The sequence below is a fragment of the Hypanus sabinus genome, chromosome 12 (assembly GCF_030144855.1).
Source record: "Hypanus sabinus isolate sHypSab1 chromosome 12, sHypSab1.hap1, whole genome shotgun sequence".
Classification (NCBI taxonomy): domain Eukaryota; kingdom Metazoa; phylum Chordata; class Chondrichthyes; order Myliobatiformes; family Dasyatidae; genus Hypanus; species Hypanus sabinus.
In genome coordinates this window covers 36,493,809-36,517,777 of record NC_082717.1, presented here as the reverse complement: position 1 = coordinate 36,517,777, position 23,969 = coordinate 36,493,809, and positions in this window count along the sequence as shown.

Below are 23,969 nucleotides of genomic sequence, written 5' to 3'. Positions count from 1 at the left end.
ATTAATCGTAGAGTCCTTGAAAGTGAGTCCATTGGTTGTGGAATCAGTTCAGTGTTGAAGTTATCCACTCTGGTTCAGGAGCTTGATGGTTGAGGGGTAACAATTGTTCCAAAACCTGCTGTTGTGGGACCTGAGGCTCCTGTACCTCCTTCCTGATAGCATCAGCAAGAGGAGAGGATGGCATGGATGGTGGAGATCCTTGACGATGGATGCTCCTTTCCTGTGACAAATCTCCTTTTGGATGTGCTCAATGGTGGGAGGGCTTTACCTGTGATGGACTGGGCTGTATCCACTATATTTAACACAAAATACTCTGCAGATGCTGGGGTCAAAGCAACACGCACAACACGCTGGAGGAACTCAGCAGGTTGGGCAGCTTCTGTGGAAATGAGCAGTCAACGTTTCAGGCCGAGACCCTTCGTCAGGACTGAAGAGGGAGGGGGCAGGGTCACTATAAAGAAGGTGGGAGAGGGTGGGAACAAGAAGGCTGATATGTGCCAGGTGAAAAACCAGTAAGGGAAAAGATCAAGGGGTGGGGGAGGGGAAGCAGGGAGGGGATAGGCAGGAAAGGTGAAGACGGAGATGGAATGTAAGAGGAAAGCACTATAGGTAGTAGAAGGAGGTGGAACCATGAGGGGGGGTGATAGGCAGCTGGAGGACGAGGCAGAGGGAAACTGGGATAAGGGAAGGGAGGGAGAGGGAATTACCGGAAGTTGGAGAATTCAATGTTCATGCCAAGGGGCTGGAGACTACCCAGATGGTATATGAGGTGTTGCTCCTCCAACCTGAGTTTGGCCTCATCATGGCAGTAGAGGAGGCCATGTATGGACATATCCGAATGGGAATGTGAGGCAGAGTTGAAGTGGGTGGCAACCGGGAGATCCTGTCTGTTGTGGCGGACGGAGCAGAGGTGCTCGACAAAGTGGTCCTCCAATCTGTGTCGGGTCTCACCGATGTAGAGGAGGCCGCACTGGGAGCACCGGATGCAATAGATGACACCAACAGACTCACAAGTGAAGTGTTGCCTCACCTGGAAGGACTGTCTGGGGCCCTAAATTGTGGTGAGAGAGGAGGTGTAGGGATAGGTGTAGCACTTACACTTGCAGGGATAAGTGCCAGGTGGGAGATCCATGGGAAGAGACGTGTAGACTAGGGAGTCGCGAAAGCAACGATTCCTGCGGAAAGCGGAGAGGGGTAGAGAGGGAAAGATGTGCTTAGTGGTGGGGTCCTGTTAAAGATAGCAGAATTCGCAAAGTATAACGTGCTGGATCCGGAGGCTAGTGAGGTGGTAAGTGAGGATAAGGGGAACTTAGTCCCTGTTGTGGTGACAGGAAGATGGGTTGAGGGCCGAAGTGCTGGAGATGAAGGAGATGTGGAACCACGATCCTTAAAGAAAGAGGACATTTGAAATGTCCTGGAATGGAAAGCCTCATCCTGGGAGCAGATGTGGCAGAGGCAGAGGAACTGGGAATAGGGAATAGCATTTTTGCATGTGGCAGGGTGGGAAGAGGTAGAGTCGAGGTAGTTATGAGAGTCAGTGGGTTTATAGAACATGGCAATGGACAGTCTGTCTCCAGAGATGGAGACCGAGAGATCAAGAAAGGGGAGAGAAGTGTCCAAGATGGACCAAGTGAATTTGAGGGCTGGGTGGAAGTTAGAGGCAAAGTCGATGAAATTGATGAGCTCAGCACGGGTGCAGGAAGCAGCACCAATGTAGTCGTCAATGTAGTGAAGGAAAAGTTGAGGAGCAGTACCAGTATAGGTTTGGAGCATAGACTATTCCACATAACTCACGAAGAGGCAGGCATAGCTGGGGCCCACACACGTGCCCATAGCTACAGCCTTGGTCTGAAGAAAGTGGGAAGAGCCAAAAGAGAAGTTATTAAGTATGAGTACCAGTTCCACCAACTGGGGTGGTGGTGGTGGGGAACTGGTGAGGTCTATTGTCTTGAAAGTAGCAGAGGTCTTTGAGGCCTTCTTGATGGGGAATGGAAGCGTACACTACATTTTGTAGTATTTTTTTTCTATTCAAGGCCATTGGTGATTCTATCCTGGGCCATGATGCAACCAGTCAATATACTTGCAGTCATGCATTTATAGAAGTTTGTCAAAGTTTTAGATAACGTGCAAAATCTTTGAAAACCTAAGGAAGTAGAGGCGTTGCTGTGCCTTTTTTCTCATGGCACTTACTGTAGTGGTGGACCCAGCACAAATCCTCTGGAATGATAACACCAAAAATTCAGGAGAAAAATGCTTGCTTGATCTGTATGCATTGAACCAATTTGCTTTCAGAATGATATTATAATCTTGCATCATGGACTGGCAAAATCCTCAAGTGCCACTCCCTATAAAAATATCAATGAACAAGAGATGAGGTAACAACGGCTGATGCAGTTCATTCTCCTGAATCAGACTTAAGAAAAAGAAGGTTTAATAATATCTTCTTCTACTAACAACATTTAAAAGGTACTTGGTAAGGTATGTAAATAAGAAAGCTTTAGAGATATATGGGCCAAATGAGGGCAACTGTGTCTATTTTAGACAGGAATTCTTGTGAGCATGGATGGGTTGGACTCAAGGACATGTTTCTATGCTGTAGTACTCTCTGACTCTGCAACAGTGCTTTAGGAAATACAGTCCAATGAGATCAATACACCAATAACTATCTACAATAGAGTCACAGGTTTAAAGTTGTTGGAATTTTGATCATTTTTATACCAGTGGAGAATCAGTGGTGATTCTTCCTTATTACATCAGAAACTTTAACTCATTCAAGATTAGAGTGATACTGTTGTTTTAATACCTCTGTAAAACTGAAATTGAATCTTAATATCCACAGAGTTTGAAATATTTTCTTGAAGACACTATGTTAGATTATGCTAAAATCTCCCTCATACTGGAGTCACATTCATTCACAGCCTCTAGAATTATAGGAAGAAGCTGAAAGAAAAATTCCTAAAAATTACTGAATAAACATGGAAGATACTCAGGCTAGGCACTATCGATGCTGATTGCTAATGTTTCAGGGTCAAAGATCTTAGAGAATTAACAACATTTGAGGCTATACTATGCAGAAAAATGAAGGAGATAAGGCAGATAAAGCATAGAGTCAAAGGACTGGAGTGGAGTTTTAAAGTTACTACTGGGGACTAGAATTATTCTGGGTAAGGTTTATGAACTAAAAGGAAGATACTTTACAAAGCATTGTCAGGGCAGGTTAGAGTGCATAGTTTTAGAGATACACAGGTTCAAAGATTCATTTGTTATCAAAGTATACAACTCTGAAATTCTTCTTTTCCAGATCACCATGACACCAAGAAAAAAAAGACCAGTGAAACGATCATCAACCCCAAATCCCCCCTCTCTTGCACAAAAAAAAGAGCAAAATTGCAACAGGAACATCAATCCTCAAATCCCACCTCGCCGCGCACAAGAAAAAAATGAGATGAATCAGGCAAAAAACACAGAATATATTAAACTGTAAGAAAAGTCCATTGTCCATAGTCCGAGTCCATATCCATATCCAAAAAAATGCAGAGAACCTCAGTAACATTCTTCGGGCACAACGGCAAGCCACAATAGTCCAGCAGCAGAGCGATCCCACAAGCAATCAAAAGACATACAAGAAGTGAAATAAGTAGCTTTGTGGTCTATCCAGAAGATGTCGACCGTGGGAGAGTTGTACACAGGTGCCATCTTGATTTTCAAGTGAAATCAGTATTACTCCTGAAAATAGTTATTTAGATGCTGAATAGTGGAGTAATGAATGTGGTGGCAACAATATGTTTGTGATATCAGAAATTATGGTGGACAGTTTGTGTATTTGAACCACAAATGGGCTGGGGATTTGGGTGAGTTAAGCAAATAATGACAGTGTTTGTTGGAGAAGGAAATCAATGAGAAATAAATGTGAGAAATGGAGAGTACTTAATTGTCAAAAAGGAATGTTAAGGAAAAATAAAAGTCATATGAGAAGGAGTGGCGTGGAAGGAGACTTGGAAAGTATGACTCTGAGTCTGGGAAGCTTAAGTCCTCAGGAGGTAGGGTGCAGGATGTGGAGACTTACTGCTGTGGGAGTCTGTTGCTATGGTGAATTCTTCTTGGACAATAATCAGCAATTATGAACTGCTCATCTCCTATCCTGCCATCTTCTCTACAGACAGGAGAATAAAGCCTCTCACTGAAGGATGTGGAAACCATGATCAGACCAGAGAGTGAGTGCATCGTCAAACATTTGCTGCAGCCTGCAAAATTTCCATGCTGGATCTCTGTGCTGTGTACTTGAACGGACATTGATATTTGATATGAAAGGATTTAGATATCCATCTCTAGTTGTTTTTGAGTACAATTGAAATCTATAAAGCAAATGTTCCATCGATTTAATCTACATATTCTCTATTTTTCTTGTGTAAGTGGAGGAAATGAGAAAAGAAGTGAAACTGAGAGGGCTAAGAATGAATAAGAACGGCAATGGTGCTCAGTGGAGTTGTAATGAATATTAGCAGAGAATTCACCCCTTGAAATAGTGTTGGAGACATCAAGAAAAGTAAAAAAAAATCTCATCATGAGGAGGCCTGTACATTTCTCATCACTGTCTCAGTACAGAAGCCTGAAGGCACATACTCAGCAATTCAGGAACAGCTTCTTCCCCTCTGCCATCTGATTCCTAAATGGACTTTGAACACTACCTCACTTTTTCAATATATACTGTTTCTGTTTTTGCACGACTTTTAATCTCCAATATACATATACTGTAATTGATTGATTGATTTTTTCTTCTATATTAAGTATTGCATTGAACTGCTGCTGCTAAGTTAATGAATTTCAAGATACATGCCTGTGATAATAAACCTGATTCTGATTCTGATGTGTCCCTGGAAGTAGAAAATGAGTTTTAAAATGTACAGCGCAGAAACCAACTCTGATTGCCCATCTGATCTATGCCAAACACAATGCCTATCCATGCTACTCCCATCTGCCTACAGTAATCCAATGTTCATCTACTCCTTTCCTATCTAAGTATATGTCTAAATGCCTTTTAAACAGATACTAGTATCTGCCTTCTATACCTTGTCTGTCAGTTTGCTACAAGTATTCACCACCCTCTGTGAAAAATATACCCCTCAAATCTTCTTTAATTTTCTCCCCTTGCACTTTAAACTAGTACTCTCAAGTTTTAGACTACCATGTCCTGGGTAAAAAATTCTGCCTTTCTTAATTTTGTAAAGGTCAGTAAGTTAGCCCCTCAGCCTCTTACATTCCAGTAAGACAGAAGCCAACCTATCCAAACTCTTCTACAGATCTCCAGTTCAGACAAAATTCCAGTTAATTTATTCTGCACTCTTTCTATCGCTACCACATGATGTAGTGTAGCAACTACAAGTATGCACAATACCATATGATCATAAGAAATAGGAGCAGAATTAGGCCATTTGGCCCATCGAGTCCCCTCTGCCATTTCATCATGGCTGATCCATTTTCGCTCTCAGCTCCAATCTCCTACCTTCTCCCTATATCCCTTCATGGCCTGACCAATCAAGAATCTATCAACCTCTGCCTTAAATATACATAGAGAATTGGGCTTCACGGCTTGACCACTCTCTGACTAAAATACTCTTGTTGGTTACAACAGTAAAATTACTTTCTGACTCTTATATTCAATACCTTGGCTTATGAAGGCAAGCATACTAAATGTCTGTTTTGCTATCCAATCCACCTGTATCATAACTTTCATGGAGCTATGGACAAGTACCTCAAGGTCTTTCTGTACACCAAAATATTAAAGGGCATGTCTCTCGCTCTTGGGCCGGGGACCAGTCCCCATCCCCAACCCTACCACACTGATTATCTAGCCAAGGACAGATTGATGTCTCCAGTACAGAGTGTTGTCATTTGTATCATTATCAAAATACCAATTAAACAAAAATCTCAATAGTTTAATTTTGTACGAAACACTCACTATTATCTTCTGCATTCCCTGGTAACATTGGAGAGGGGTTGAGCAACATGCATTGAGTTCAAAATCAAAGTCAAGTTTATTGTCATATGCTCCGCTCTTCAAGAAAGAGGAGAGGCAGAAGAAAGGAAACTATGGGTCTCTTGGTTTGACCTCAGTGGTTGGGAAGATTTTGGTGTTGATTATTAAGGATGAGAACTCAGGGTACTTGGAGGCTCATGATAAAATAGGCCGCAGTCAGCATGGTTTCCTCAAGGGAAAATCTTGCCTGACAAGCCTTTTGGAATTTTTGGAAGAAATAATAAGTAGGATAGAAAAAAGAGAATTGGTTGATGTTGTGTACTCGGAATTTTAGAGGGCCTTTGACAAGGTGGCAAATAAGAGGCTACATGCCCATGGTATTACAAGAGAGATCCTAGCATGGATAAAGCAATGGCTGATTGAAAGGAGGCAAGAAGTGGGAATGAAGGGAGCCTTTTCTGGATGGTTGCCAGTGACTAATAGTGTTCCACAGAGATCTGTGTGGGGACCAATTCTTCTTACATCATATGTCAATAACTTGGATGATGGAATTGATGCTTTGTTACAAAGTTTACAAAGTCAAGAAATGTATGGTTATGCACTTTGGTTGAAGAAATGAAACAGTTGACTATTTTCTAAATGGAGAGGAATACAGAAGCTGGGGTGCAACAGGACATGGGAGTCCTTGTGTAGGATTTCGTAAAGGTTAATTTGCAGGTTGAGTCTGTGGTAAGGAAGGCAGATGCAACGTTAGTATGTACTTCAAGGAAAGATGTAATGTGGAGACTTTATAAAGCACTGGTGAGGCATCACTTGGAGTATTGTGAGCAGTTTTCAGCCTCTTATCTTAGAAAGGATGTGCTGAAGCTGTAGAGGGTTCAAAGGAGGTTCACGAAAATAATTCCAGGATAGAATGGTATCTGATGGCTCCGGGCCTGTATTAGCTAGAATTCAGAAGAATGAGGGGTGATCTCATTGAAAGTTGTTGAGTAGTGGAAGGCATTGATAGAGTGGATGTGGGGAGGATGTTTCCTATGGGGGGAGAGTCTAAGACCAAAGGACACAACATCAGAGTAGAGGGCCATCCTTTTAGAAAAAAGATGAGGAGGAATTTCTTCAGCCAGAGAGTGGCGAATCTGTGGAATTCTTTGCCATAGGCAGCTGTAGAGGCCAAGTCTTTATGTATCTTTAAGGCACAGGATGATAGATTCTCAATTGGTCAGGGCATGAAGGGATACTGGGAGAAGGCAGGAGATCAGGATCTAGAGGAAAATTGGATCAGCCATGATGAAATGGCAGAGCAGACTCAATGGACCAAATGGCCTAATTCTGCTCCTATTTCTTGTGTTCTTATGGTATGCACAGGTCCAATGAAGAACTTACTTAAAGCAGCTTCAGAGGCACATAGATGCATATTAGCAGCATTCTCCAGGACAATGTAAACATAAATTATACACTATTTTTGCAAGAAAGAATACAACTAGAACAAAACAAAACAAACTACAGAGTCCATTTTAGTGCAAAGTGATCAATGTGGCCCTGGTGTTGTTAAACTCTCATGATTAAAATTGTGCCGGCTAGTTCAAGAACCAAACAACTGTAGGGAAGTAGCTGCTTTTGAACTTGCTGGTGTAGGACTTCAGGCTTCTGGACCTTCTGTCTAATGGTGGCTATAACCTAGATGGTGGCAATCTTTAATGATGGGTGTTGGTGGGGATTTTTAATGATGGGTGTTGTCTTCTTGAGACAGCACCTCCTGTACAAACTGTCATTGATGGGGAGAGAAGTGCCTGCAATGTGTTGTGCAGAGTCCACTATTCTCTACAGCTTCTTATGTTCCTGCACATTTGAATTGCCAGAGCAGGCGATGATGCAACCAGTCAGCAATATGCCTGTTGGAGTTTGTTCGAGTGTTCAGAGGCCAGCTGAACCTCCTTAAAAATTAATGACACTGCTGTGACTTCCTTGCGATTCTAGCAATCAGTCAGTTGTGTCAACGTGAGTAGAACAATGATAAAAGCAACTCAGCACTATAAAATTCTCCTCATGGTACTGTGACTGTCATCGTCTGTACTTGTTGATAAGAAAGGTTATGATTTTATTAGCTGTCTCTGACATTGGAAGCATATTAGACATGCTTATTTAAATATCATTAAGATGCAACTCTGTAAAGAATGTGATGTCACCGGGAAATGATCTCAAAAATAATCTAGCAAAAAATGTATCAGCTGGGAGAGAAAATAAGTTAATATTTCAGGTCAAGAACCCTTCACTTGTATTGGAAAGGTGATGAAACAAGTTTGTTTTTAAATTTTGAAGAATGGTCTCGGCCCGAACCATTGACTATATACTCTTTTCTATAGAAGCTGCCTGACCTGCTGAGTATCTCCAGCATTTTGTATGTGTTCCTTTGTTTTTAAATTGTACAGAATGAGTGTAGTGGATGGAACAGAGAAAATACTTGTAAAAGAGTGATGACCATGGTTGTCTAAGTAACAATTACCTTAAAAGTCTGCAGGCTGAGACAGGAAAGAAAAAAATAAAACAACTTGAAGACAAGGGTGCAACCCCTTCCGTAAATAAAACAGGGTTACTTATAATTCTCGTTCAATAATAGGTCCCAGTTGCTGTGGTGTACTTAAGACAAATGTGTTTACAACGGATAACATTGGAGCAAGGTAGTAAATCAACAACTGAGAAGTTAGAATGGCAGTGGAACTGAAAAATAAAGTGACAAGAAATCTGATTTTGTTAAGTACAGATTTGGTCAATACTAAATTTCTGTTATCTTCAGCTTTTTTCCTTTCTGCAAATTAAAGTGCACTTTGCTTCACAGATTTCCTGTTCTTGATCAAGGACCTGCCACAGTGATGTTCCAGTTTTGATGAAGGTTTCTTGAACTGAAGCATTGACTCAGTTTCTCCATCCATTGATGCTGCTTGACCTTTTGAGTCCTTACTGCATTTTCTGCAATTGGCCCGAATTACACTAGTGAGCAGTTCACGAAGAGTCATTTGCCAAATTGCTGCTCGGCCTGCTGAATGCCTCCAGCATTTTCTGTTTGTAATATCTAGGGGTTTTTTTGTTTCAATTTGTGCAATCTGCTTGCAGTTTAATTATATTTGGGAGTAAAATTAATTGCTAGGAAATACCCTTATTTTATTATTTTGGCAGAAAATTCCTCTTCAGAAGATGGATGAAAGCAATAGAAATAAATACTTGGGCTGATGCAAAAGATTTGATCCATAATCATTCATATAAAGCTAACACATTTTTCATATAGTATTACTAGAATGATTTCCCTCCATTGGGTATTTTTTAATTCATATACTTGCATTAAGAATCTGAAAATATCCTCATAACTAAGAGCTTTAACTGTGGTTTTTGTGGATGACTGGTGGTTCAGTGTTAAGTGATTTCTAGCAAAAAAAACATCCAGGTTTTGGTTACCTCATACCTGAGTCAGCAGAAGCTTCCATTCACACCCTTCAACATAAATTGCCTTGGGTTACTTTAGTACAATGAGCTATTCTTTCTTGACAGAAGTTGATGGACCTTTAGTTGTGGCATGCCATGTTATGCTTCAAGGAGCTTGAAGCAATGATTAATCTGCTGTAACAAAAACATTTCTCATGGTACGTGAATGTTCCTAAAACTTTATAATCTCCAGACCATTACTGTACCAATAAGTGTTAGAGGTTAATAAAGTTTCTCATTTGTATTGCTATGCTATGGTAACACAAAATGACTGTTACCATTTGTAGAGCACTCATTGCCTGCTCAGGCTGAATCGTTTAAAAACAAATTGCAAAAAGCAAATGACACAAACTATGGCTAATCTTTATTTAGCCTTCCATTATTTTTTTTTATAAACAATGTCGTCTGGTTGCCAAATGTTAAGAGTGCTCAGGAACTTGTCTCCACTCAGATTCTTAGATGATGTTATGGATCTTGCAATGATAAATTTGTGTGTCAGTGATCATTCATCTGACCCCATGTGCTTGTGTTCTCTGCAGAAATAAGTATGGCCTTGCAATTATTTTTCCCTTTAATTTTCTCCTCTCCTGTGAGCGGGTATTTTTACTGGGGTATAGTTTCATAGGCTCCAGCCACAAGCGTCTCTTGTCCAATCGGCTATTAATCACATATGAGTCAAGGAAATGAGTGCTGACAAGCAATTTTATCATGGGGCACACCACTGACAAACACGACCCCGTCTTCATATGACATTCCACCAAAAAGTAACAGGATCCCTGATTTTAATTATCTCTTATTGAAGAGAAATTTTCATCCTTTCCAACAGGAGTAATGAGGTACAATTAAGAGTGGGATCCATGACTGATTTGTTTGCTTTCAGTCTAGGGGCACTTAGGTGAATCATTCAGCTCATGCCTAATCCTATACATGCTGGGATATGTAAGAAAACTACAAGTCAATGAGACTTACATCAGTGGTGGGAAAGTTATTGACAGGGATTCTGAGAGACAAGATCCATTTGATTTGGAAATGCAAAGGCTTATTAGGGATAGTCAGCGTGGACTTGGGCATGGGAAAAATATCTCACAATTGATTGAACTTTTCACAGAGGTGGGCAATAGGATTGATGAAGGCAGTGCATTAGATTTTGTCTACATGGGCTTTAGCAAGTTTGTGGTAGATGGAAATGTGAATAAGACTCAGCATACAGTGAAAATTTGACAGTTTGGAGCTCAGTGGTTCAGCTAATGACCTCCCAGGACTGAATAATGCACGGTAGAAAAGACCTTTCCTGTAGAGTTGTTTAAAAGAATTATTCATCATTTAGATGCTATCTGCTAGCTCAGTTCCTCTCTTGATTCCTGTATTTCCACAGGAATTTGATCATCTCTAGAGTTGGTGTTGTTGAAGTTGACAAGGAGTGGTTTGACGGTGTTGAAGGATTCTTTTTTTTTACTTTAACATTTCTGTGCAAACAACAGCTCCCAGATATGTCCCATAGAAATACAACATGACTGTGAAAATGACTGCATCTCTCCACGAAATGAACCGCCTTCTGGAATCTAAAGAAGCCAACTATGTTCTGAGCAAGAAGCAAGTTCCAGCTGGATTATTCAGAGAGCAATGGTCAAGCCAAGCTTCATTAAAGAACAATGTGGAAGATGGCTGAGTTTCCAGAATGAAGTTCACCTGCTGGAAAACTCATTTTACCCAAATAGCTCTCTGACATTGGAGATTGTTCAAAGGAGGTTCATGAAAATGATTCCCCCATTGAAAGACTTATCATATGAAGAACATTTGATAACTCTGGTCCTGTATACATTGGAATTCAGAAGAATAAGGGGGCAACTGATTGAAACCTATTAAATGTTGAAAGGCCTTGGTAGAGTGTATGTGGAGGGGATGTTTCCTAGGGCGGGGAGTCTAAGACCAGAGGACATAGCCTCAGAACAGAGAGAAGTCTATTTTGAATGGAAATAAAGGGGAATTTCTTTAGCCAGAGAGAGAAATAAATCTGTAGAACTTGTTGCTACAGGTGGCTGTGGAAGCCAAGTCACTGGATATACTTAAGGCAGAGGTTGATTGATTCTTCATTAGTCAGGACACAAAGAGATATGATGAGAAAGCAGGAGATCGGGGCTGAAAGGGAAACAGCTTAGCCATGATGCAATGTTAGAGCAGACTCGATGGGCCAAATGGCCTAATTTGGCTCTGACATCTTATAGTCTTATGGCCTCTCTGGTCTATAGCTAGAGATATTTGTAATATTTTTTCATCCGCTATTTCATAATGAAGGCTATTAATGTCATTCTTTCCGGGGTCGGGGGGGGGGGGGGCCCAATCATGTTTTAGTCTTGATTTCCAGAGGTTAAGGACCCTTGAGTGCTGCAGTACTGGGAGAATGAGCGGAGGGCATGCAGTTTTACTAAGATTCTAAGCAAAGCATGGTGCAAAATTCCACTGATTGCATCCCACTCCAGATTTCCCTGAATGTACACTCCATCTCTTCGGTAGAAGCTTCCACTGACTGTACAATCTTTGGTTTGAAGTTCCAGTAACTGCTTGTCCCTTAGCACAATGCTCCAATGACTGCATATGTGAAACCATCCAGTTATCACATGGCTACTCATCTCTAGCTCATATTCCAACAGAAATCTGTTCCCTTCATTACTAACTGGTGTGTGATCCAAAACAGAGAACTGCACAGACCAATGCCCACGGTCCTGGCAGCAGTCATTGTGGTTTAATTCTACAGTCAACCTTTGCAACATCTACATTTGAGCCATCTTAGTACATCCTACATAACTGATGGCTTATCCTGTTATGATATGTCTATTCATTCCAGCACATCATCCAAGTGTGTGTGCATGATAGGAACCATGCATCCATCATACAAAGCATACCAGAGCAGATCATACACTTCCATGTGCATAAAGGATAAATCTCCAGAGGCTTGACCAGGTTTTAGCAAATGGAGGAGGAAAGGATAGAAATAATGGCAGAGGCTAGGAAGGGAGCAAAATGCTTCAGATGATGGAAGACTATTATTTTATGACCAATCAAATACTGTTATTTTTTTTATCTATGACATCATTGAGAAACTTTGGTCAGAGGAAAAGTGCTTTGTTGAACAAAAATCCTCCCAATCGTTAGAGGTCATATTTTCCAATGGGCTCTAAGTTGCTTGGTAATGGGAATAATATGCCTCCACCCTTGGGATAATTTTTTTTCTGTTGGTAATTTGTGAGAGTATTTCTAGACCAAAGAGATATAAATGAGAATAAAATTAGAAGTGTCTCAAAAACTACCAATACCAGATTGAAGAAAATAGCAAAAGGAACATAGGAAGTATTAAGTTGTGCATGTGTCAATGCAAGAAGTGTAACTAACAAGGGTTTTGAGCCATAGGCACAAGTTGTCAGCCTTAGGTCCCACATCAACAGATTCAGGAGCAGTTATTACTCTTCAACTATCAGGCTCCTGAACCAGACTGGATAACTTCACTCTCTGTAACAATCTATGAACTCACTTTCATGCACTCTACAACTGGCCAGACTTCACCAGCTTGGTATCAGCTCATCTCTCTGCAATTGGACCTTGAGCTTTCTGACTAACAGACCCCAATCTAAATTAAACAACCTCTCCTCCTCCATTCTCACCCTGAGTACCAACATGCCTCAAGGCTGTGTGCTGACCCCTCTTCTGTACTCCCGTTTCACCTATGACTGCGGTCCTATACACGGTTCTAACTCCATAATCAAGTTTGCAAATGACATCACAGTGGCTGGTCTGATCAGAGGAGATGATGAGATGGCCTACAGGGACGAGGTCCAGCATCTGGCCGCGTGGCGTGCTGATAACAACCTGGCACTTAACACCCAGAAGACCAGTTCATGCTCTCTTCTCACTACTACGATTGGGTCGAAGGTACAGCAGCCTAAGGTTCTATACAACCAGATCACACAGCTGTAGGAAAGATGTCTTCCTTCCAAATTGTAATAGCTTTATGAAGGCCAGGTGCAAAACATTCAGGCAACTTATTTAAGTCTTGCTCACCTTCTCACACATATCTGTATGGTGAAGCAAATTTTACAGCTTTCACTGAACTCTGAAACCGATGTTATGTGATGCTTATGCAGTTCTTCCCATTAGAACAGTTATTAGCCTACAACCATCAGGATACATACTCTATCAGTGTGGAGAACATCACTCACCTCAATGCTGAACTGACTCCATAACCTATAGGTACACCTTCAAGTATTATTTATTTACTTTTTTTATTATTGATATTCATTTGTACATTAGTTGTTTGTGTCTTTGTTATTTTATGTATTTTTCATAAATTCTGTTGTATTTCTTTACTAAAAAGATAAACGTGTACAGGTAGATATTACAATAGAATGCTTTCAGTGACTCTGTTTCCATTACTCTCTCTCTGCAATGCACTCCAGATATTCACTGATCTCTGGGTGAGGTATCATTCCCTCAAATTCATAACACAAGAGAAAAAACTATGATTAAAAAGCTCAACTCCATGTACAAGCTAACATGACAAAAGAATATTATTCTTTTGCTAATTATCTAGCCATATTCAATCCTGCATGTCCTGTATCTTTGGGATATTCACTTGGCTATCTATGCTGTCCATATACTAAGGCAATGCCTTGTTCTTGTTCTCTTGCAATTGTTTTATGGTCCTTTCTGTCCTCTCTCTCTCTGCAAAACTTGAACTTGGTCTTGAACTTGAAATAGGGGTCCATTGTACAATCATATAACCTCCAAACCCTCAACGAGTGACCTTTTGCGATTTGTCAGGCTGGACAGTGCTGGTCAGCATATTATGTCTCTAAAGTACCCTGTCCTCAAGGAGGATAGATCATTAGAAATAGTTAAGGTGGACATGGGTAAATTCTAGAAAGGTGAATAAATTGAAGCTCAGAGAGAAATGAGACTGAAGAGGCGTTAAGGCCAGCATGGTTCAGCTGGGATCATTTTGAATGAAGGGCCTGGTGGCCTACTCCTTCTCCTTTTACCTTCTATTCTTTTACTGTATATACCAGATAACAATGAAGTCAACATAACCTGGTTCATATCTAGCTTCAATCAACATTTGGTTATGCACATTTTCCTTCAAGTTTCTCAGTTACCATCAGGAGCAGCAACATAGACTGAATTATTCAATTTTCATCCCATAACAGCAAATGCCAGTATCCAGTTCTAGTATTATGTATGCTGTCTCAACTGATCAGTCAGCCAAGAACAGAACAGAAATCAACCCTGGAATTCAGTCTGTTTGACTTAGTATCACATATACCCTTTGAGTTATTATAACCAAAAAGTGCAACATTAAACAAATATTTTTAGATGTCCAGATATCCTTGTCATGAACTATTGGCACATAAAGTTAATTGTTGCATACGCTGAATAACTTGGAACAATTTTAGCTCTACAGAAATATTCCTGATGATACAAATGTTGAAACAATTCTAAATATAAGCAAACATTTTAATAGTGTTTGCAAATTTTTAAGCAGTCTGGGTGCTGCCTTTTGACAGAAGCCAGTTCTCAACAAGTAACAGATTGAGTTGATCTTACTATTTTTTAATATTATCAAGAACCAGGACCTTGTTTATTGTCCAACATAAACATGAGCTTCTCTCTTTTATTAATAACCTGGCACCGTGTCTGAGAACCATTGAACAGATTTGCTCTCCTCTGACTTGAATGTGATTACTAATGATAAACACAGAACATTGTGTGACTTTCAGCAGAAGCCACTGGTTCAGAACTGATTCATTAGCCTAAACTTTACAATTCATTTCACTCCACTCCAAGGCAACTTTAAATGGCATTCAATCTGAAATGAGTAAATGTAAAAAAAGTATGAGTTCATCGTACCATAGAGTGCAGTCAACACATTGTGGAAATCCCAAGGCCACAAGATTGTCTTCACCAAATCTGGTTTTCATTTTTGTTATAAATTTCATTGCTGTACTAGCAAGCACAGATAAATATAGAATTTCACTCCCATCAGAGCAGTTATAACTCAACTTTTGAAGACAAAATGCTACGTTTGCAGAGCTGTTGACATTAGGGAAATAGTAAGAGTGAGATTTATGATCAAAAGGAGTGGGACAGGTTATAAACCCATCCATGACTGTTTTTATTTTTTTTAATGATATATATGAAAAAAGTTCATAGCTTTAAACTAAAATAGGCAAACAAAAGAGAAATGAGAGGCCTGCTAATGTTCCATGCTGAAAGTCACTTACCCAACATGAGCAAATTAATGAGAGTTTTAATATAGGCTTAAAAATAAGTTGTTTTATATATATCAACACTGGAAGCAGAATTCTGTACAAGGAATTGGGAATAAAAGCCAACATAAAATTCACCATGCTGAATAACAAATTGAACATCCCCATGCTGTTAAATTAGAAACCAACAGAACATCTGTTCCCTAAGTGACCAGATTATAATGCTCTGAACAGCATTCTTTTCCATTACACTCACATACTCAGGCTACAGATATCTGTTCTTTGGGTTACTTTACTACCTTCCTCAAGTTTGTTTCCTGACTTTTCTGCTGTCACAAAAATCTGGAGCAACTCAGTGTTTACCTCAAATTTACCTTTCTGGGTTTTTTTATTATTATAGACAGGATAATGACATTTCATTCTACTTATTTTAACTTAACCATGGACAATACTTCCTCCCATTTTGCATCACATTTATGCTTATTGAGTTCAAATGGTGATAACATGTTGCAATACAATGAGATAATATGCTCTGTGATTAAAACAGCAAAGAGCTTCGTGATGGTGGGAAATGGATGTCTGGGGTAAAATACTACAGCACTGAAGGAGGCTGTTTCGCTCCACATGACAATTGCTGCAATCAATTAATCCAATTTCCTGAACTTTTATCCCTAAATTTGCAATGTTTTTTTCCTTAAAGCATTGGACTATTTTCCCATTGAAAGTTATTATTGAACAGTTTGTGCCAGCCTCTCAGCCTCTCTTCATGAAAACTTTCTGGCTTTTTTTCCACTTCTCTGCTCTTTTATGTCCCTGTCTTAATTGCTTTACTTCTGGTTACGAAGAAGTCAGCCATGGGGAACTCCAGCACTATGGCAGTTGCGGCCAGAAGTTTGCCTGGGATTCAGAGCTGCTTCTCCTTACACCTGTTTGGCTCAAAGCAGAAAGGAATTGGGATTCCAGCAGAGATGGAGCCTGGAGTTGCAATTCCATGGGAAAGAGATCAAAAGTGTGGAAAGTGAGATATCAGAGTAGATTTGATTGTGATAGGACAGGGATGGAGTTACAGAATTAAAACTGAAGGGATATGATTGATACGGCTGGTGTGAACACTTTACGATGCCAGAGACCGGAAGGTCTTTCTTCATTCCCACAGATGTCTATAAGGATTTGTGTCTGCATGAGTTTCTTCTGGGTGCTAGAGTTTTCAAAGTTCCAAGAATGTACGGGTTAGGGTTAGTAAATTGTGGGCTTGCTATGTTGACACGGGAGGCATGGCGACACTTGTAGACTGTCCCCAGCACAACCTCGGATGCAAACGGTGCATTTCACTGTTTGTTCCAATGTTTGGAATGTTTGAGCCTTTACATTGTATGGAATCAAGGGGCGGGAACAACACATTTGGAGTGGGGAGCGGTGCTGAGGAGAACAGTCCTGTTCATCCCAATCCACAGAAGAGCTATAAAGGCATCACTCTGACATGTCTCGCTGTTCTCGTCTCAGTTCAGCTGCCAGGAGCGAGGGAGCAGGCCAGCTGTCATCGAAGGTAGTTGTGTTGTTAAATAGTTGTTATCTAATATGTTAGGTTGCTTGGCTTTAGTTTAATAATGGCCCTGCCACATAAACACCAATCCCCGAGAAGATTCAACATGAAACACTAGTGTTAATTTTCCATGCTTCTGCACCATCCGCCCCCCCCCCCCACCCCCAACATCGATACCCACCTATTTAAAGTGCTTCTGTAGAGCAGATAGTGTTGAAACATGAGATGATATAGACCTACTTTATTTCAAGCTAGCCATGGATGCCTGTGGTTTTAGTGATATGTCCAGACCTTGGGCAGTGGAGCTTAAAAGGCCTTTTAAGATGTTTTTACTTCCACAAAAAAGACCATGCTTTGGATTTTTCTTTTAGTTGAGAAATGACTTGTTCCAAATTCAGCAAATTATAACATTAATTAGTATGCAATCTACAGCATAGAAGAAATAACTGCTACTAAAGACATTTTAATAAGTGCTTGCTTACAAACATTTGAGTTCCTTTTTAAGGAAGTACATATACAGGTTAACTGGACAAATATGATTCTGTTCCTTGTGCTGCCCCCAAACCTTGGTAAATATTTGCATTGGCGATAGCCTCAGTTGCTTGCAACCCATGTGCAGATTCAGGCTCGTTAGAAAGCCTTGGTGATGAAGGTTACTTCATACAAAAACATTCTGTATTTAGCCACTGCACAAGTATTTTTGGAGAGTTTTTCTTGATGGAAGCATGCCACATTTATTTTACGTTATACTCATTCTTATAAAGATCTGGGTCCCATAAAACTTCTGGTCTGGATTCATCCATAACCTTGGCTATAAGTGGTTAGTGACTCTATGTACAGACATGCATTTATCTTTTGCTGATAAATCAAGTCTGGGAAACTGCTGCTTGAAAGCATTTGGCTTTTATTATACTGGGAGAATTTTCCAACTATTTTCACCAATTATGACAGCAGTGATGGTCTGAATGTGATTGAGAAGATTGGGTGGAACAAAAGCAACCACCTCAACTGATCCCCACATCCTACTTGGTCCCAACCAAAAAATTCCATTAAAACCCCTACAAAGGGGCAATGCCTGCAACTGCTGTGTCTGAAGGTTGCCCAGTAATAGTGACAATGCCATTAATGTGTGGAAGGGACAGAATTGACAGTAGGGTTAGAAATATTATAGACAGTAGATAAGGGGCTTTAACTTTGTACTAAGTTTATATGGCAGGTTTCAGCATGAACATGTGCCATTTCAAAGCAAGCATGACGCCTCTATTTTCTTAAAGCTTGCAAAGATTTAGCATGTCATCTAAAATTCTGACAAACTTCTATTGTTGTGTAGTGGAATGTACATTGACTAGTTGCATCATGGCCTGGTATGGAAACACCAAACGCCTTTGAACAGAAAAGCCTAAAAAGTAGTGGAGACAGCCTAGACCATCAGTGTAAAGCCCTCTCACCATTGAGCACATCTACATAAAACAAAGTCATGTTTTTCCCTGTCCCAGCCATGCTGTCTTCCCGCTGCTGCCATCAGGAGCCTCAAGACGTAGATCGCCAGGTTCAGGATCACTTATTACCCCTCAACCCATCGGGCCTTTGGACAAGAGGGGATAACCTCATTCAGTGTCAGTCACTCCAATGCTGAACTGTTCTCACAACCTATGGACTCATTTTTGAGATCTCTTCATCTCACATTCTCAGTATTTATTGCTTATTATTATTATTATTATCTTTGTATTTGTACAGTTTCTTTTGCACATTATATCTTGCATGTCTTGTTGTGTGTGGTCTTTCATTGATTCTATTGTGTTTCTTTGTATTCACTGAGAATGCCCACAAGAAAAGGGTGCATATGGTGACATATATATAGTTCGATGATAAATTTACTTTGAACTTTGAACTTTGGATGTCTGCAGCCCAGATGAAATTGTTCCTTTGATAATAATTACATTTGCTTGTGAATCAAATACAGAGCCTTCCTTTGTTCCTATCATACTCCTATTGGATTTGAATTTGCAAATACTTCTGAATCCCCTGCAGTTTCAGCTCTTCAAACATGACTTGATTAATTTTCTGGGTAAAAATAAATTTCAACAGTGCAGTTGAATTTCATATTTTCCAGCTTTGACCTTGTGATGGCCCAGACTGATGTAAGCGGCATGCACACTAGATTGAACCTAGGGTAACCTCTTACAATCCAAACAGTTCTGCTCAGACTATTTATCATTTGTTCACAGATGTCACTAGGAAGGCTGATATTTATTGTTCATCCCTAATTGAGGATTAGACTCCAATGCATAGGTTCAAGAGAGACAGCAGAGTTATAGACTCAGCCTGCTTCATCGCAGGCACAACCCTTCCCATCATCAAGGACATTCTCAAAATGCAGTGCCTCAAGATGGCATCAGGGACAGGCTCTCTTCTAATTTTTACTATCAGGCAGGAGGTGCAGGAGTGTAAGACTCACACTTTTAAGAACAGCTTCTTCCCCTCCACTGACAAATTTCTGAATAGTCCATATGTCCTTTTTGTACTATTTATTTACTTGATTGTTTTTCTAAGATTATATGTTGCAAAGTTCAGCTGTTATGGAACAACAAATTTTACGACATACTGTATGTCAGTGATAATAAACCTGATTCTGATTCCTTCCCCGAACGACAGTGATGATCTGAATCGACCTATAGATTTGTGATTACCATCGCTGACACCCACTTTTTACTTCAGATTAATTTTATTTTCTTTAATTCCCTAGCGCCATGGTGGGATTAGAACTCATTTCTCTGGATTAATGGTACAGGTCCCTGGACACCAGTCTTATAACTTAACTACTCCGTGCTCTGAACTGATTTAGACAGGCAACATCTTAAGTTATTAGAGAACTGCCATTGCTTTTTAAAGTGATTTCCCATGGGGCAATCAGAATAACAGATCTAATTATCTGAGTGTTTTCTTCCATAGCATATAAAATGAAAATCTTCTAATATCAGTGTTCCCTGTGCTGCAGGAGAGATGGAAACTGGCCAGCCTGTGTCACACCTTGTTTGGGCTAAGGATGAAGATGAACTTAATCTCCAAAACCAACAGAATTAGGAAAGAGTGGAAATGCAGTTCACACAGCTATGGGAAACATGTATTTATCTCTGCCTGCCACAAAATTGTTCCTCTGAACTTGTAACAGCTTTACTAAGGCCACACAAAAAAATGTTCAGGCTACTTAATTAAGTCTTGCTCACATTCAGGTGAATATCTGTATTGTGGTAGAGTAAACTTTATAGCTTCTACTGAACTCTGAAACTGATGTTATGTGATGCCTATGGAGTTGTGCCCAACCAAACAGTTATTAACTTAGTCTTCAGGATCCTCTACCAGTGTGGAGAACTTCACTCTTCTGAACTCTAAACCAATTCCACAAGCCATGGACTGACTATCAAGGGCTCTGCAACTCAGTATCATTTACTTACCTGTACTTTTTTCTAAACAACTCTTGCTCACATCTAACGACCTATTTATTTATTTATTTGTTTACTATGTGCATTTTTTGTATTTGCACAGTTTGTTTCCTGTTGCACATTTATTGTTTGTCTTTATTTGCAGTTTTTTATTGATCTTACTGTGTTTCTTTGATTCTACTGTGAATTGCCCACAAGAAAATGAATCTCAGGGTAGTAAGACCATAAGACAATAAGACAGGGGAGTAGAATTAGGCCATTCAGCCCATCAGGTTTTCTGCACCATTCCATCATAGCTGATTTATTATCTCTCTCAACTCAACTACCTTCTCCCCAAAACCTTTGATGCCCTGACTAATCAAGAACGTATCAACCTCCACTTTGAATATATCCTCAGCCATCTGTGGCAATAAATTCCACAGATTCACTACCCATGGCTGAAGAAATGCCTCATCTTCTCTGTTTAAATGGACGTCCCTCTATTCCGAGGCTGGTCCCTCTGGTTCTAGACTCCCCACTGTAGGGGAAACATCCTCTCCATCCACTTTAACTAGGTCTTTCAATATTTAGAAGGGCTTGCGCCCAACGTGTCATCATTAAGGATCCCACCCCCCAGGATGTGCCCTCTTCACAATGTTACCATTGGGAAGGAAGTATGTAAATCTGAAGACGCACACTCAGCAATTCAGGAACAGGTTCTTCTCTTTTGCCATCCAATTCCTAAATGGACATCAACTCCATAAACACTCCCTCGCTACTTTTTTATTTCTGTTTTTTTGAACTAGTTATTTTAACTTAACAATTTAATAGACATGTATGTGCATATTGTAACTCAGATTTTTTCTCTATATTTATTTATCACGTATTTCATTGTACTGCTGCCGTAAAGTTAACAAATGTCACAAAATCTGCTAGTGATATTAAATCTGATTCTGATTCTGATACTATTTGCTTATTTCCATAGAGGCAGCCTGATCTGCTGAGTTCATCCAGCATTTTGTATGTGTTCCTTTCAATATTCAATAGGTTTCAGTGAGATCCCTCCTCATTCTTCTAAACTCCAAAGCCAACAAATGCTTCTCCTACATTAAACTTTTCATTCCTGCAATCATTCTTGTGAACCTCTGCTGGACCCTTTCCAATGTCGGTACATCTTTTCTTAGATAAGGGGCCCAAAACTGCTGACAATACTCCAAGTTCAGTCTGATTAATGTATATTGAATTGAATTGAATTGACTTTATAACTTACATCCTGCATATACATGAGGAGTAAAAATCTTTGTTATATTTCCATCCGAGTGTGAAATGTGCAATTTATAGTAATTTATAATAAATATTATGTACAACAGGATAGTCAATATAACATCAAAATACAGTTGCGTCAGCATGAATTAATCAGTCTGATGGCCTGGTGGAAGAAGTTGTCCTGGGGCCTGTTGGTCCTGGCTTTTATGCTGCGGTACCATTTCCCAGAAGGTAGCAGATGGAACAGTTTGTGTTTGGGGTGACTCGGGTCCCCAATGATTCTTCGGGCCCTTTTTACATGCCTGTCTTTGTAAATGTCCTGAATAGTGGGAAGATCACATCTGCAAATGCACTGGGCTGTCTGCACCACTCTCTGCAGAGACAGTGCTATGTGCATTACATCTTTGCTTTCATATTCTAGTCCTTGTATTTGACTTCCATACCACTGACGCAACCTGGACATTAACCTTTAGGGAATTCTGCACAAGGTCTCTTTGCACCTCTGATTATTGAATTTTCTCCCCATTTAGAAATTAGTCTATGCCATTTTTCCTTCTACCAAAGTGCATGACCATAACTTCCTTACACTATATTCTATATATTTCTTTGCCCTTTCTGTTTAAGTCCTTCTGCAAACTCCCTGCTTCCTCAAAACTACCTGCTCCTCCACGTATTTTCATATCATCCACAAATTTTGCCATAAAGCTATCAATTCTGTCATCCAAATCATTGACACATAATGTGAAAAGAAGTGGTCCCAATACCAACTCCTGCAGAACACCACTAGTCACCAGTAGCGAACCAGAAAAGGACCTCTTTATTCCCACTCTTTGCTTCCTGCCAGACAGCCAATCCTCTACCCATGTTAATAAGTCTCTTGTCCAACAACTTGACAAGCGCCTTTTGAAAATCCAAGTAAACAGCGCCCACTAATTCTCCTTTGTCTATACTGCCTGTTATATCCTGAAAGATTTGTCAGGCAAGATTTCCCTTTAAGGACACCATGCTGACTTTGGCCCATTTTACCATGTGTCTCCAAGTATTCCAAAACCTCATCCTTAACGGAATCCAGAATATTCTCAGCCACTGTTGTCAGGCTAACTGGCCTATAATTTCCTTTCTTCTGCTTCCCTCCCTTCTTAAAGAGTGGTGTGACATTTGCATTTTTCCAGTCCGCCTGAACCATTTCAGAAACTACTGATTCTTCAAAGATCATTACTAATGCTTCCACAATTTCCTGAGCTTCTTCTTTCAGAACCCTAAGGTGTAGTCCATCTGGTCCAAATGGCTTATTACCTTCGGACTTCTCAGCTTACCAAGCAACTTCTCCTTAGTAATAGCAACTACAGACAGTATGCTGACATATACATACTTTTCTAATAAATTTACTTTGAACTTTGAACCTTGAACCCTGTATCATAAAGAGTGCTCATTTAGCTACTGAATGGTGCGTTACGTTGACATTTCAATAATCACATTCTGCCATCTTTCAGCATCTCAATTCTAGTTCATGCTTGGAGGGCAGAGTAGACCATATAACTATGGAGCAAAGCTGCACAGTTAGCACTGTCTCAAAATATGTTGATTGTGAGGTATTTTTGAATTCCAGGAATGGGCTAAGGAAGAGTGAAGGTTGAGGAAGAAAGCTGAAGCCAGGAGTCTGCCCCAAGCTCAAGGCTATTGATCTTCTCTTTTGTTTCCTTCCCTGCAGAGACAGCACAATACAACATATGACACATTATCGTGTGAGCTCAACTGACAGGTAATCTGGCAGGCAGCATGTACTCCACTACTGCAGCAAAAAGGTATTAAACCTTACACTGTAAATTAAGCCAGCAATTTGGCCTTGTGCTTCTCCTGTTGCAAGCATTAAGAGACTACCCTAGAGCATCCAGGTAGTTTGTCTAATGAGAAAGCATTTGGTTCAGCTGAGAAGGAGAAATTTGTGATGGCAAATGACAAGAGCAGACCTGAAAATGGAAGGGTAGATTTTCCTCTTTGTTTCAGAGCAACATGACCAAGACATT